Consider the following 14,576-nt stretch of genomic DNA (forward strand, 5'->3'; position numbering starts at 1 on the left):
GTGCCGTGCCTGGAGTGAAACATGCCCAGGGTCTTCACCCTGCTGTTTTCAATCAGAAATGGGTGGAGACAGAGTCTCACTTTGCTCTTTTGCACAGTCCAATTGGAGATTAACACTTTGTTGACCTGAGGTAAATGTGCTGGGAAGTTATCTCCTCTTTGGAGCCCCTTCTACTCAAAGTAGAATAGTGCCAGCTTCACCAATCTTTCCAAAAGTCTGACCATTCTCATCATGAGCTCCTGCTGGCTCACCCCAACTGTCCCTCCCTCACAAACCCTGACATATGTCCGAGAACATGGTGACCAGCATGACGCACAGGGAGCCAGGGCGGACGATGTGACAGCATTATGGCAGTACTGTTGGGCTTTTGATACAGAGGCATGCATAGCTGATTGCTGAATTGAAATTTCACCAAGGCTGGCAATGCCTTCGAAACAATCGTCGAAACACCGGTCACGATTAAGAATTGCTTGCCGCAGATGTGACGTGACTCTTACCTTTATTTGAAAGCCAGTTGGGGCCTTCGAACCATGTTTAGCACAGCAATAGGGGAAATAACACACAAGACTGGAAAAGAACAACAGTGGAAGGCAAATTTCTTTCACAGCAAGGACCTGGATTCCATGAAGGGTTGAAAGTGGCAGCTTGGCCTGCTGTCGCACTGGGTGCCGGCTTTGAAGCAATGTCGTGACTGGAAAATGTCGCAGAATGGCACTGGGCGATGTTGTAGTGGTGTGAACTGAGAGTAAAGAGACAGTGTGCAAATGATTGGAGTAGGTTTGAAGTGTGCTGAGATGGATGGGGTGAAAGCAGAGGCATATTTGGTAGCAGGAGGCTGTGTGAGAGGGGGTTTATTCCAGAGTGCATGTGTTTTGGAGGAAGGTTGAAAGTTTGAGATGTGGCTATGAATGAATGGAAGGTGTTGAGCAGCATGAGAGGTTTGTGCGTGTGAGATATGAGTGAGCACATTTGTGGGCATTTGGGGAATGAAAGGACAAAGTAAGAATATTTGAATGCTGCTGAGTGTGAAGAAAGAGAGAGCACGCGGGGATGGAAGAACAGGAGTAGCATTGGTGGTTCAGTGGTAGAATTCTCACCCGCCACGCGGGAGGCCTGGGTTTGATTCGCGGCCAATGCACAAGCAGTTGTTAATTTGTCCGTGCTTTTCTTGGTGCTGTGTGTGTTAGCAGCATTGAATTTGCTGCTGCTGCAAATGATCAGCATTTCTTTCCACGTGATAGCACTGGTTGAAAGAAATGAGCAATTTCCTTCCTCTGTGCATTGGTGGTTCAGTGGTAGAATTCTCGCCTGCCACGCGGGAGGCCCGGGTTCGATTCCCGGCCAATGCAAAGCTCCTTCTTTTTCATTCCTCTCTCTATTCAGCCCACACTCTTTCTTTCTTTGCAATTCTTTCTGCCCACCCACTTCAACCACCTCAACATCTTTACCATTTGCCTCATGCTACTTTTCAACATCTGCTTCACTTTTCCTTCCTCTTTCTCTTACAGCACTCAACAGCTGCAAACACACACTCACATTCACATACCACGCTCCTCATCGCACTTCTCGCAAAGCCATCTACGTTCCTCACCCTTCACCACACGTTCACCTTCACTCTCTGCAGCAAACTTCAAACAAACTTCTCACAACTTGATCATTTTCACTTGTCTCTCTTTTAAAATCACACATCCCTTCTGACCATCAATTCCTTCTCAGGCATCAACATACTCTGCACACATTGCAATATCAACTGCAGCCACAAACAACAACACAGCACTTTGAAATTGTGCCGTGCCTGGAGTGAAACATGCCCAGGGTCTTCACCCTGCTGTTTTCAATCAGAAATGGGTGGAGACAGAGTCTCACTTTGCTCTTTTGCACAGTCCAATTGGAGATTAACACTTTGTTGACCTGAGGTAAATCTGCTGGGAAGTTATTTCCTCTTTGGAGCCCCTTCTACTCGAAGTAGAATAGTGCCAGCTTCACCAATCTTTCCAAAAGTCTGACCATTCTCATCATGAGCTCCTGCTGGCTCACCCCAACTGTCCCTCCCTCACAAACCCTGACATACGTCCGAGAACATGGTGACCAGCATGACGCACAGGGAGCCAGGGCGGACGATGTGACAGCATTATGGCAGTACTGTTGGGCTTTTGATACAGAGGCATGCATAGCTGATTGCTGAATTGAAATTTCACCAAGGCTGGCAGTGCCTTCAAAACAATCGTCGAAACACCGGTCGCGATTAAGAATTGCTTGCCGCTGATGTGAAGTGACACTTACCTTTATTTGAAAGCCACTTGGGGCCTTCGAACCATGTTTAGCACAGCAATAGGGGAAATAACACACATGACTGGAAAAGAACAACAGTGGAAGGCAAATTTCTTTGGCAGCAAGGACCTGGATACCATGAAGGGTTGAAAGTGGCAGCTTGGCCTGCTGTCGCACTGGGTGCCGGCTTTGAAGCAATGTCATGACTGGAAAATGTCGCAGAATGGCACTGGGCGATGTTGTAGTGGTGTGAACTGAGAGTAAAGAGACAGTGTGCAAATGATTGGAGTAAGCTTGAAGCGTGCTGAGATGGATGGGGTGAAAGCAGAGGCATATTTGGTAGCAGGAGGCTGTGTGAGAGGGGGTTTATTCCAGAGTGCATGTGTTTTGGAGGAAGGTTGAAAGTTTGAGATGTGGCTATGAATGAATGGAAGGTGTTGAGCAGCATGAGAGGTTTGTGCGTGTGAGATTTGAGTGAGCACATTTGTGGGCATTTGGGGAATGAAAGGACAAAGTAAGAATATTTGAATGCTGCTGAGTGTGAAGAAAGAAAGAGCACGCGGGGATGGAAGAACAGGAGTAGCATTGGTGGTTCAGTGGTAGAATTCTCACCCGCCACGCGGGAGGCCTGGGTTTGATTCGCGGCCAATGCACAAGCAGTTGTTAATTTGTCCGTGCTTTTCTTGGTGCTGTGTGTGTTAGCAGCATTGAATTTGCTGCTGCTGCAAATGATCAGCATTTCTTTCCACGTGATAGCACTGGTTGAAAGAAATGAGCAACTTCCTTCCTCTGTGCATTGGTGGTTCAGTGGTAGAATTCTCGCCTGCCACGCGGGAGGCCCGGGTTCGATTCCCGGCCAATGCAAAGCTCCTTCTTTTTCATTCCTCTCTCTATTCAGCCCACACTCTTTCTTTCTTTGCAATTCTTTCTGCCCACCCACTTCAACCACCTCAACATCTTTACCATTTGCCTCATGCTACTTTTCAACATCTGCTTCACTTTTCCTTCCTCTTTCTCTTACAGCACTCAACAGCTGCAAACACACACTCACATTCACATACCACGCTCCTCATCGCACTTCTCGCAAAGCCATCTACGTTCCTCACCCTTCACCACACGTTCACCTTCACTCTCTGCAGCAAACTTCAAACAAACTTCTCACAACTTGATCATTTTCACTTGTCTCTCTTTTAAAATCACACATCCCTTCTGACCATCAACTCCTTCTCAGGCATCAACATACTCTGCACACATTGCAATATCAACTGCAGCCACAAACAACAACACAGCACTTTGAAATTGTGCCGTGCCTGGAGTGAAACATGCCCAGGGTCTTCACCCTGCTGTTTTCAATCAGAAATGGGTGGAGACAGAGTCTCACTTTGCTCTTTTGCACAGTCCAATTGGAGATTAACACTTTGTTGACCTGAGGTAAATCTGCTGGGAAGTTATCTCCTCTTTGGAGCCCCTTCTACTCAAAGTACAATAGTGCCAGCTTCACCAATCTTTCCAAAAGTCTGACCATTCTCATCATGAGCTCCTGCTGGCTCACCCCAACTGTCCCTCCCTCACAAACCCTGACATATGTCCGAGAACATGGTGACCAGCATGACGCACAGGGAGCCAGGGCGGACGATGTGACAGCATTATGGCAGTACTGTTGGGCTTTTGATACAGAGGCATGCATAGCTGATTGCTGAATTGAAATCTCACCAAGGCTGGCAATGCCTTCGAAACAATCGTCGAAACACCGGTCGCGATTAAGAATTGCTTGCCGCAGATGTGAAGTGACACTTACCTTTATTTGAAAGCCAGTTGGGGCCTTCGAACCATGTTTAGCACAGCAATAGGGGAAATAACACACAAGACTGGAAAAGAACAACAGTGGAAGGCAAATTTCTTTGGCAGCAAGGACCTGGATACCATGAAGGGTTGAAAGTGGCAGCTTGGCCTGCTGTCGCACTGGGTGCCGGCTTTGAAGCAATGTCGTGACTGGAAAATGTCGCAGAATGGCACTGGGCGATGTTGTAGTGGTGTGAACTGAGAGTAAAGAGACAGTGTGCAAATGATTGGAGTAAGCTTGAAGCGTGCTGAGATGGATGGGGTGAAAGCAGAGGCATATTTGGTAGGAGGAGGCTGTGTGAGAGGGGCTTTGTTGCAGAGTGCATGTGTTTTGGAGGAAGGTTGAAAGTTTGAGATGTGGCTATGAATGAATGGAAGGTGTTGAGCAGCATGAGAGGTTTGTGCGTGTGAGATTTGAGTGAGCACATTTGTGGGCATTTAGAACATAGAACATTACAGCACAGAACAGGCCCTTCGGCCCATGATGTTGCGCCGACCAGTTAAAAAGCAATGACCCTCTAACCTGAACCAATCCCTTTCCATCCATAAACCTATCCACGGATCTCTTAAATGCCCCCAAACTAGGTGCATTTACAACTGCAGCAGGCAGGGCATTCCAATCCCTCACCACCCTCTGGGTAAAGAACCCACCTCTGACATCCGTCCGATAACTACCACCCCTTAATTGAAAGCTATGCCCCCTCGTGCTAGCTTTCTCCATCCTAGGAAAAAGGCTATCACTGTGCACCCTATCTAAACCTCTAATCATCTTATATGTTTCAATGAGGTCCCCTCTTAGCTGCCTTCTTTCTAACGAAAACAACCTCAAATCCCTCAGTCTCTCCTCATAGGACCTCCCCTCCATACCAGGCAACATCCTGGTAAACCTCCTCTGCACCCTCTCCAAAGCCTCCACATCCTTCCTATAGTGTGGGGACCAGAACTGCACACAATACTCCAAGTGCGGATGCACCAGAGTCTTGTACAGTTGCAACATGACGCTGCGGCTCCTAAATTCAATCCCCCTACCAATAAACGCCAAGACACCGTATGCCTTCCTAACAACCCTATCTACTTGATTCCCAACTTTCAGGGATCTATGTACACATACACCTAGATCCCTCTGTTCATCCACACTATTCAGAGTCCTACCGTTAGCCCTATACTCTACACATCTGTTATTCCTGCCAAAGTGAATTACCTCACACTTTTCTGCATTAAACTCCATCCGCCACTTCTCGGCCCAGCTCTGCAACTTGTCCAAGTCTCCCTGTAAACTATGACACCCTTCCTCACTATCTACCACACCTCCGACTTTGGTGTCATCAGCAAATTTACTAATCCACCCAACTATACCCTCATCCAGATCATTTATAAAAATTACAAACAGCAGTGGCCCCAAAACAGATCCCTGAGGCACACCACTCGTAACTAAACTCCATGACGAATACTTACCATCAACCACCACCCTCTGTCTCCTATCTACCAGCCAATTCATGATCCAATTACCTAAATCACCCTCAATCCCATACATCTGCATTTTCTGCAGAAGCCTTCCATGGTGAACCTTATCAAACGCCTTACTAAAGTTAATATATACCACGTCAACTGCCTTACCCCCATCCACCTCTTTGGACACTTTTTCAAAAAACTCAATAAGGTTAGTAAGGCACGACCTACCCTCCACAAAACCATGCTGACTATCTCCAATCAATTCATTACTCTTTGGGGAATGAAAGGACAAAGTAAGAATATTTGAATGCTGCTGAGTGTGAAGAAAGAGAGAGCACGCGGGGATGGAAGAACAGGAGTAGCATTGGTGGTTCAGTGGTAGAATTCTCGCCCGCCACGCGGGAGGCCTGGGTTTGATTCGCGGCCAATGCATGAGCAGTTGTTAATTTGTCCGTGCTTTTCTTGTTGCTGTGTGTGTTAGCAGCATTGAATTTGCTGCTGCTGCAAACGATCAGCATTTCTTTCCACGTGATAGCACTGGTGGAAAGAAATGAGCAACTTCCTTCCTCTGTGCATTGGTGGTTCAGTGGTAGAATTCTCGCCTGCCACGCGGGAGGCCCGGGTTCGATTCCCGGCCAATGCAAAGATCCTTCTTTTTCATTCCTCTCTCTATTCAGCCCACACTCTTTCTTTCTTTGCAATTCTTTCTGCCCACCCACTTCAACCACCTCAACATCTTTACCATTTGCCTCATGCTACTTTTCAACATCTGCTTCACTTTTCCTTGCTCTTTCTCTTACAGCACTCAACAGCTGCAAACACACACTCACATTCACATACCACGCTCCTCATCGCACTTCTCGCAAAGCCATCTACGTTCCTCACCCTTCACCACACGTTCACCTTCACTCTCTGCAGCAAACTTCAAACAAACTTCTCACAACGTGATCATTTTCACTTGTCTCTCTTTTAAAATCACACATCCCTTCTGACCATCAATTCCTTCTCCGGCATTAACATACTCTGCACACATTGCAATATCAACTGCAGCCACAAACAACAACACAGCACTTTGAAATTGTGCCGTGCCTGGAGTGAAACATGCCCAGGGTCTTCACCCTGCTGTTTTCAATCAGAAATGGGTGGAGACAGAGTCTCACTTTGCTCTTTTGCACAGTCCAATTGGAGATTAACACTTTGTTGACCTGAGGTAAATGTGCTGGGAAGTTATCTCCTCTTTGGAGCCCCTTCTACTCAAAGTAGAATAGTGCCAGCTTCACCAATCTTTCCAAAAGTCTGACCATTCTCATCATGAGCTCCTGCTGGCTCACCCCAACTGTCCCTCCCTCACAAACCCTGACATATGTCCGAGAACATGGTGACCAGCATGACGCACAGGGAGCCAGGGCGGACGATGTGACAGCATTATGGCAGTACTGTTGGGCTTTTGATACAGAGGCATGCATAGCTGATTGCTGAATTGAAATTTCACCAAGGCTGGCAATGCCTTCGAAACAATCGTCGAAACACCGGTCACGATTAAGAATTGCTTGCCGCAGATGTGACGTGACTCTTACCTTTATTTGAAAGCCAGTTGGGGCCTTCGAACCATGTTTAGCACAGCAATAGGGGAAATAACACACAAGACTGGAAAAGAACAACAGTGGAAGGCAAATTTCTTTCACAGCAAGGACCTGGATACCATGAAGGGTTGAAAGTGGCAGCTTGGCCTGCTGTCGCACTGGGTGCCGGCTTTGAAGCAATGTCGTGACTGGAAAATGTCGCAGAATGGCACTGGGCGATGTTGTAGTGGTGTGAACTGAGAGTAAAGAGACAGTGTGCAAATGATTGGAGTAGGTTTGAAGTGTGCTGAGATGGATGGGGTGAAAGCAGAGGCATATTTGGTAGCAGGAGGCTGTGTGAGAGGGGGTTTATTCCAGAGTGCATGTGTTTTGGAGGAAGGTTGAAAGTTTGAGATGTGGCTATGAATGAATGGAAGGTGTTGAGCAGCATGAGAGGTTTGTGCGTGTGAGATATGAGTGAGCACATTTGTGGGCATTTGGGGAATGAAAGGACAAAGTAAGAATATTTGAATGCTGCTGAGTGTGAAGAAAGAGAGAGCACGCGGGGATGGAAGAACAGGAGTAGCATTGGTGGTTCAGTGGTAGAATTCTCGCCCAAAACGCGGGAGGCCTGGGTTTGATTCGCGGCCAATGCACGAGCAGTTGTTAATTTGTCCGTGCTTTTCTTGGTGCTGTGTGTGTTAGCAGCATTGAATTTGCTGCTGCTGCAAACGATCAGCATTTCTTTCCACGTGATAGCACTGGTTGAAAGAAATGAGCACTTTCCCTCCTCTGTGCATTGGTGGTTCAGTGGTAGAATTCTTGCCTGCCACGCGGGAGGCCTGGGTTCGATTCCCGGCCAATGCAAAGCTCCTTCTTTTTCATTCCTCTCTCTATTCAGCCCACACTCTTTCTTTCTTTGCAATTCTTTCTGCCCACCCACTTCAACCACCTCAACATCTTTACCATTTGCCTCATGCTACTTTTCAACATCTGCTTCACTTTTCCTTCCTCTTTCTCTTACAGCACTCAACAGCTGCAAACACACACTCACATTCACATACCACGCTCCTCATCGCACTTCTCGCAAAGCCATCTACGTTCCTCACCCTTCACCACACGTTTACCTTCACCCTCTGCAGCAAACTTCAAACAAACTTCTCACAACTTGATCATTTTCACTTGTCTCTCTTTTAAAATCACACATCCCTTCTGACCATCAACTCCTTCTCAGGCATCAACATACTCTGCACACATTGCAATATCAACTGCAGCCACAAACAACAACACAGCACTTTTGCAATTCTTTCTGCCCATCCACTTCAACCACCTCAACCTTTTTACCATTTGCCTCACGCTACTTTTCAACATCTGCTTCACTTTTTCTTTCTCTTACAACACTCAACAGCTGCAAACACACACTCATGTTCAAATACTGCGCTCTGCATTGGACTTCTCATTAAACAGGAGCATGAGTGTTTTGTACAACCTTGTGTTTGCAGTTGCAGTGATACAATTGGTAGGATTTGAGGAATCCTACTGGAATCCTGAGCTGGAAAATTGCCATGTTGCTCAGTGGGAGAAGCAGAGAGCAGAACGTTGCTGACAGAACAGCAGCTTTGGTTCTTCAGTGGTAGAATTCTTGTCTGCCACCTGGGAGGTCTGGGTTTGATTCCTGGCCATTGCAATACCAGACATTAATTCCCCTCTCTGTTCTTGCTACTATGATACTTACAATTCATCTTTGTTGGGTGCATTTACATCGATGGTGTAAGTTTGTTTGGTGCAGCAACTGGGAGAGGAGAAAGGATAACTATCTCAGTGAAAAACATTGCACAAGGTTGGGGTAGCTGGTTGCAAACAATGGGTTTTAAAGGCAGTGAGATTCTGAGCAGAGCCATTGGTACCAACAGGGTGAAGGGGCAGAGCAAGGGAATCTGATATGTTAACTTCTGGAAGGTTGCATCTCGCTATTGGAAAGGCAAGGATCTGCTTTTCTCCAGGATCTCATCTCTGCTTGAGGTAGAATCAAGCAATTTCATGACATTTTACTCTTTTGGTTTGCAACATCAGCATTGTTTTGTTGCCTTTTAATCCTCACAACAATCTGCATGGTATTAAACCATGCATGTGTTGCAGTCAGAAAGGATGTGATGCATTTTGTTGAGCATTAGCACTAACATAGACCAGGCAAATGGCACGTTGCTGCCCTGTAAATGTGAAAGCATGGGAATAATATGGCATGTTGATTTTTTGAATGAATGGTATGGAGCTATGTGTCATTCTATGTGATAAAATATGTTATTTTGTAAGATGGAATGATTTTAGGAATGGGATTTGCTGAAATTCCCTTTCATCCTAAATGAATGAAATTGAATTCCATTTCACACTCTCCCACTCATTCTCACACTCTCCCACTCACTCTTACAGTCTCTGTCACTCCCACACTCTCTTGCTCACTCTCACACTCTCCCATTCACTCTCGCAATCTCCCACTCTCTTGCTCACTCTCTCGCTCACATTCTCCTGTTCAATAAAGAAAAATGTGAGGCATCAGAGGCAGCAAAGCCTTTCAACCTCTAGATGGTGCCAAAGTTATGTTTTACTACCATCCCCCCCCCCGCCCCTATCTAAAGGCCTCAGGCTGAAGTGAATGCTGTTGTGGAAACAAAGTTCCTTCTGAGTGGTGGCAGAGCTGACTGAGTGTGCAGCTTGTTGATCAGATGTGTATCAGCAATAGTAGCAAGTTAATTTTGCAATGTAGTGAGGGGTTGTTGTATTGTGTGAAAATCAAAATGTGTAGGTGTCCAAATGAGCTTATAATTGAAGCGATGATGAGTGGCTGACTGGTTGAGTAAGGCGTTTGTGCCTTTTATAGAAGCATTTGGCATTTTGTGTAGAAGCAAGAAAATGCTTGTGTGTACTTTGTGAAAGTGATTGCGCAAGATTTTTGAAATGGAACGAAATGACAGATGTGGAAATGTATGTAAAATGACTTGAAGTATGGAATGTGTTTTCCATTAGTAGAAGAATATGAAATACACTGAGGTGTTTTAAAATTGAAATTGAAGTAAAAATGCCATTTGTAAATTGAGGTGAATTGATAAATGAAATGAAGAAATGATTATAGAAATATTCAAGAGTGAAAGGTAGAAATAAAGATGTTGAAAATTTTTTGTTGCATATTGCATTGGTGGTTCAGTGGTAAGAGTTCTTGTCTGCCATGCGGGAGGCCTGGGTTTGATTCCTGGCCAAGGCAACAATTTTTTTTCTCCTCACATTTAAACTTCTGAGACTGTTTTGAAAACCCTTCCCATCTTTCTGAACCATTCAGGAAAAGAATTGTTGCCTTAACTGAAATCTGTTGTTGAATCACTCATTTGCAATTCAGCAGATGTGCTGCTGAAACCCTTAACCAAACGTTTGTTGCCTTGAGACTTGACTATTCGATCGCTCTCCTAGCTGGTCTCCCATTGGCCAATCTCTCATTTCGGCATTCCGCAGGGAGTGTTCCCACTACTTCATCCTGGTTCACATCTCAAGCACTCCACAAACATCCCATCTCCCGCCACCTACCTGAGCTCGGACCCAACTATTCACATTATATATGAATGATTTGGAAGATGGAATTGAATGTGTTATCTCCAAGTTTGTAGATGATAGTAAGTTGGGTGGGAGAGTGAGCTGTGAGAAGGATGCAGAGATGCTTCAGCGTGATTTGGACAGGCTGAGAGAGTGGGCACCTACATGGTAGATGCAGTATAATGTGGATAAATATGAGGTTATTCACTTCGGTAGCAATAATAGGAAGACAGACTAATACTTGAATTGGTGTAAATTGAGAGAGGTAAATACTCAGCAAGACCTTGGTGTCCTCATGCATCAGTCGCTGAAAGCAAGTACGCAGGTAAAGCAGGCAGTGGACATGTGGTATTTTAGCCTTCATTGCAAGAGGATTTGAGTATAGCAATAGGGATGTTTTGTTGCAATTGTATTGGACGTTGGTGAGGCCACACCTAGAGTATTGTGAGCTGTTTTGATGTCCTTATTTGAGGAAGGATGTTCTTGCTGTATTGGGAGTGCAGCGAAGGTTTACCAGACTGATTCCTGGGATGGCAGGTCTGTCATATGAAGAGAGATTAAGTTGGTTAGGAATATATTCACTGGAGTTTCAAAAAGTGAGAGGAGATCTCATAGAAATTTATAAAATTCTAACAGAGTTAAACAGGGTAGATTCAGAAAGAATGTTCCCAATTGTCGGGGAGTCCAGAGCTAAGGGTCATAGTTTGAGGAGAAGGAGTAAACCTTTTAGAACTGAGGTGAGGGTAGTGAGTGTGTGGAATTCAGTACCACAGAATGTAGTTGAGGCCAAAACATCTGATTTCAAAAAGAAATTAGATATAGCTCTTGGGGCTAAAGGGAAAATGGTGGGGGGAAGATGGGATGAGGATATTGAATTTAATGATCAGCCATGATCAAAATGAATGGTGGAGCAGGCTTGAAGGGGCTATTCCTGCTTCTATTTTCCATTTTGCCGTGTAAATGCAGGAGATGCAACACCTCCTTGTGAATCTCTTCTCTGGTTCTCCTCACCGTCCAAGGTGAAATAGTGATTTACCAGTACTCCTTTTCATTTGGTCTACACAATTTCTGCTCAGAATGTGGCCTTCTCAACACTGGGGAGACTGAATGCAGGCTTTGTCCCCCACTTTATGGAGCACCTCCGTTCAGTCTACAAACACAATCCTGAGCTTTCGGTTGCCTATAATTTTACTTCTCCATTCCAATCCCACTCTGTCCTTATTCCAATGAAGCTCAACGCAAGCTCAAAGAACAGTGCCTCATCTTTCATTCAGAAACTTTGTCGCTTTCTGAACTCAGCATAAAGTTTAACAATTTCAGATCACAAACTCTGCTTCCATTTTTTCAGCTACTTCAGACTCTTAAGTTCTGGAGTTCCCTGGAAATCTCTTTGCCTCTTTCTCCTCCTTCAAGACATTACTCAAAAACCAGTTCTTCTACATTAAATGGCCTTATTAAGTTTTGTGGTTTTGGTTGCCGCACTTGTGGAAGGATATATTGGCCTTGGAGGGAGTGCAGAGGAGGTTCACTAGGCTGATACCAGAGATGAGGGGGTTGGACTATGAAGAGAGACTAAATAGACTAGGTCTGTACTCGTTGGAGTTTAGAAGGATGAGAGGGGGATCTTATAGAGACGTATAAGATAATGAAGGGGATGGATAGGGCAAAGGTAGAGAGATTCTTCCCACTTAGAAAGGATAGCAGGACTGGAGGACACAGCCTCAAGATGGGGGGGGGGGGGGGGGGGGCAGATTAGATCAGAGTTGAGGAGGAACTTCTTCACTCAAAGGGTGGCGAATCTCTGGAATTCTCTGCCCGTTGAAGTGGTGGAGGCTACCTCGCTAAATATATTTAAGTCACGGGTAGATAGGTTTTTGACAGACCGGGGAATTAAGGGTTATGGAGTGAAAGTGGGAAAGTGGAACTGAGCCACGACAGATCAGCCATGATCTTATTGAATGGTGGGGCAGGCTCGAAGGACTAGATGGCCTACTCCTGCTCCTATTTCTTATGTTTTTATGCAAGAAATGCAGAAACCACGGACAAATGTTTTCAAATAAACTAAAAATAATTACTTCAGTTTTATGTTTGAATCCTCTCTTAGTAGTTGAACGGCACAGTAAGAAATCTCACAACACCAAGTTAAAGTCCAACAGGTTTATTTGGAATCACGAGCTTTCAGAGTGCTGCCCTTCAATCAACTGATGAAGAAACAGCGCTCTGAAAGCTCATGATTGCAAATAAACCTGTTGGACTTTAACCTTGTGTTGTCAGACTTATTACTGTGCCCACCCTGGTCCAATGCCGGCATCTCCACATCATTGCTGAAAGGGATTTATAAAGGAATACAAAAGATGTAATCGGTCTGTGGTTCCTCTTATCATTTTGCTTTTGGCCCCGTCCCAACTTCACAATGGATAGAAAATCATTAACGAAGCAGCTTAATATACTGGGCTAAGACCATTTCAGTGAGGAGCTCCAGGGACTGCAATTATTTGTATCTGACAACTATAGCTATCTTCCTTTACATCAGCCATGATGCCAACTACTGCAAACTTTTCCACCTGTCCCCTGTTGACCTCAGTTTTATCAGGGTTCTTTCAACAAAGAAAATTACAGCACAGGAACAGGCCCTTCGGCCCTCCAAGCCCGCACCAACCATGCTGCCCAACTGAACTAAAACCCCCTACCCTTCCGGGGACCGTATCCCTCTATTCCCATCCTATTCATGTATTTGTCAAGATGCCCCTGAAAAGTCACTATCATATCTGCTTCCACTACCTCCCCTGTCAGTGAATTCCAGGCATCCACCATCCTCTGTGTAAAAAAAACTTGCTATATACATCTCCTTTAAACTTTGCCCCTTGTACATTGAACCTATGCCCCCTTCCACTCTGGGAAAAAGCTTCTGACTATCCACTCTGTCCATGCCCCTCATAATCTTGTAGACTTCCGTCAGGTCGCCCCTCAACCTCTGTCGTTCCCGTGAGAACAAACCAAGTTTCTCCAATCTCTCCTCATAGCTAATGCCCTCCATACCAGGCAGCATCCTCGTAAATCTTTTCTGTACCCTCTTCAAATCCTCCACATCTTTATGGTAGTGTGGCAACCAGAATTGAACATTATATTCCAAGTGCGGCCTAACTAAGGTTCTATAAAACTGCAAAATGACTTGCCAATTTTTAAACTCAGTGTCCCTGCCAATGAAGACAAGCATGCTGTGTGCCTTCTTGACTACTTTCTCCACCTGCGTTGCCACTTTCAGTGGCCTGTGTACTTGTACATCCAGATCCTTTTGCCTATCAATACTCTTAAGGGTTCTGCCATTTACTGTATATTTCCTATCTGTATTAAACATTCAGATTTATTAAAAATTGTTTACAGAAATGTTCCAGCTGGTTTGGCTTTATCAATACTGTGAATTGCCAACAATCACCAGGTAGCATTAGAATTTAAATCTAAATTTACTTCTTAAATGTCTGTGAATTAAAAAAATCAGTCAATTAAATTGACAACATTTCATTCGTATCAAAAATAGAAATGTCTTGGATCATAAAATTGCTGGGAACTTAAGTGGAAATCCAGGAGTTTCTGTTAAGTTTTCACACCAAATGCTTCGGAAAAGGTTCAGTAGAAAGCAGATTGAACTCGAATGCGTCCATGAGCAAAGTATGTAAAACGTGTAAAGGAGCAGCACAACAATCAGAATCACTGACAATGTCACATTCCCAATATTCCTTGATTACTTTGTCTTCCATTTCAAAGCAGCAGAGTGAATCTTGTGACTGTTACTTTTGATCTACGAATAACAACACAAAGATTAAAATCCACAGGTATATTTGCGAAGAATTTCCAAAATAAAATTAC

General features: G+C 44.8%; 1 protein-coding gene and 6 non-coding genes across 7 annotated transcripts in view; 6 read left to right on the plus strand and 1 right to left on the minus strand.

Moving 5' to 3' along the window:
• Positions 1 to 1,278: 1,278 nt before the first annotated feature.
• Positions 1,279 to 1,349, plus strand: trnag-gcc (transfer RNA glycine (anticodon GCC)). Its single transcript has one exon. It is a non-coding gene; the product is annotated as a tRNA-Gly (tRNA).
• A 1,715-nt stretch (positions 1,350 to 3,064) lies between these two features.
• trnag-gcc (transfer RNA glycine (anticodon GCC)) lies at positions 3,065 to 3,135 on the plus strand. Its single transcript has one exon. It is a non-coding gene; the product is annotated as a tRNA-Gly (tRNA).
• A 2,791-nt stretch (positions 3,136 to 5,926) lies between these two features.
• Positions 5,927 to 5,997, plus strand: trnag-gcc (transfer RNA glycine (anticodon GCC)). Its single transcript has one exon. It is a non-coding gene; the product is annotated as a tRNA-Gly (tRNA).
• A 140-nt stretch (positions 5,998 to 6,137) lies between these two features.
• On the plus strand, positions 6,138 to 6,208 carry trnag-gcc (transfer RNA glycine (anticodon GCC)). The gene has a single exon. It is a non-coding gene; the product is annotated as a tRNA-Gly (tRNA).
• Positions 6,209 to 7,712: 1,504 nt separating this feature from the next.
• trnaf-aaa (transfer RNA phenylalanine (anticodon AAA)) lies at positions 7,713 to 7,783 on the plus strand. Its single transcript has one exon. It is a non-coding gene; the product is annotated as a tRNA-Phe (tRNA).
• Positions 7,784 to 7,923: 140 nt separating this feature from the next.
• Positions 7,924 to 7,994, plus strand: trnag-gcc (transfer RNA glycine (anticodon GCC)). Its single transcript has one exon. It is a non-coding gene; the product is annotated as a tRNA-Gly (tRNA).
• A 6,065-nt stretch (positions 7,995 to 14,059) lies between these two features.
• LOC145344066 (N-acylethanolamine-hydrolyzing acid amidase-like) overlaps positions 14,060 to 14,576 on the minus strand; it is a 34,689-nt gene continuing 34,172 nt past the window's right edge. Inside the window, exon 11 of the mRNA XM_080190857.1 lies at positions 14,060 to 14,508. The gene's annotated coding sequence lies outside the window, so the exon portion shown is untranslated. The remainder of the gene's footprint in view (positions 14,509 to 14,576) is intronic.

This window comes from Carcharhinus amblyrhynchos, chromosome 1 (genome assembly GCF_965287045.1).
Source record: "Carcharhinus amblyrhynchos chromosome 1, sCarAmb.v2.hapA, whole genome shotgun sequence".
NCBI lineage: Eukaryota > Metazoa > Chordata > Chondrichthyes > Carcharhiniformes > Carcharhinidae > Carcharhinus > Carcharhinus amblyrhynchos.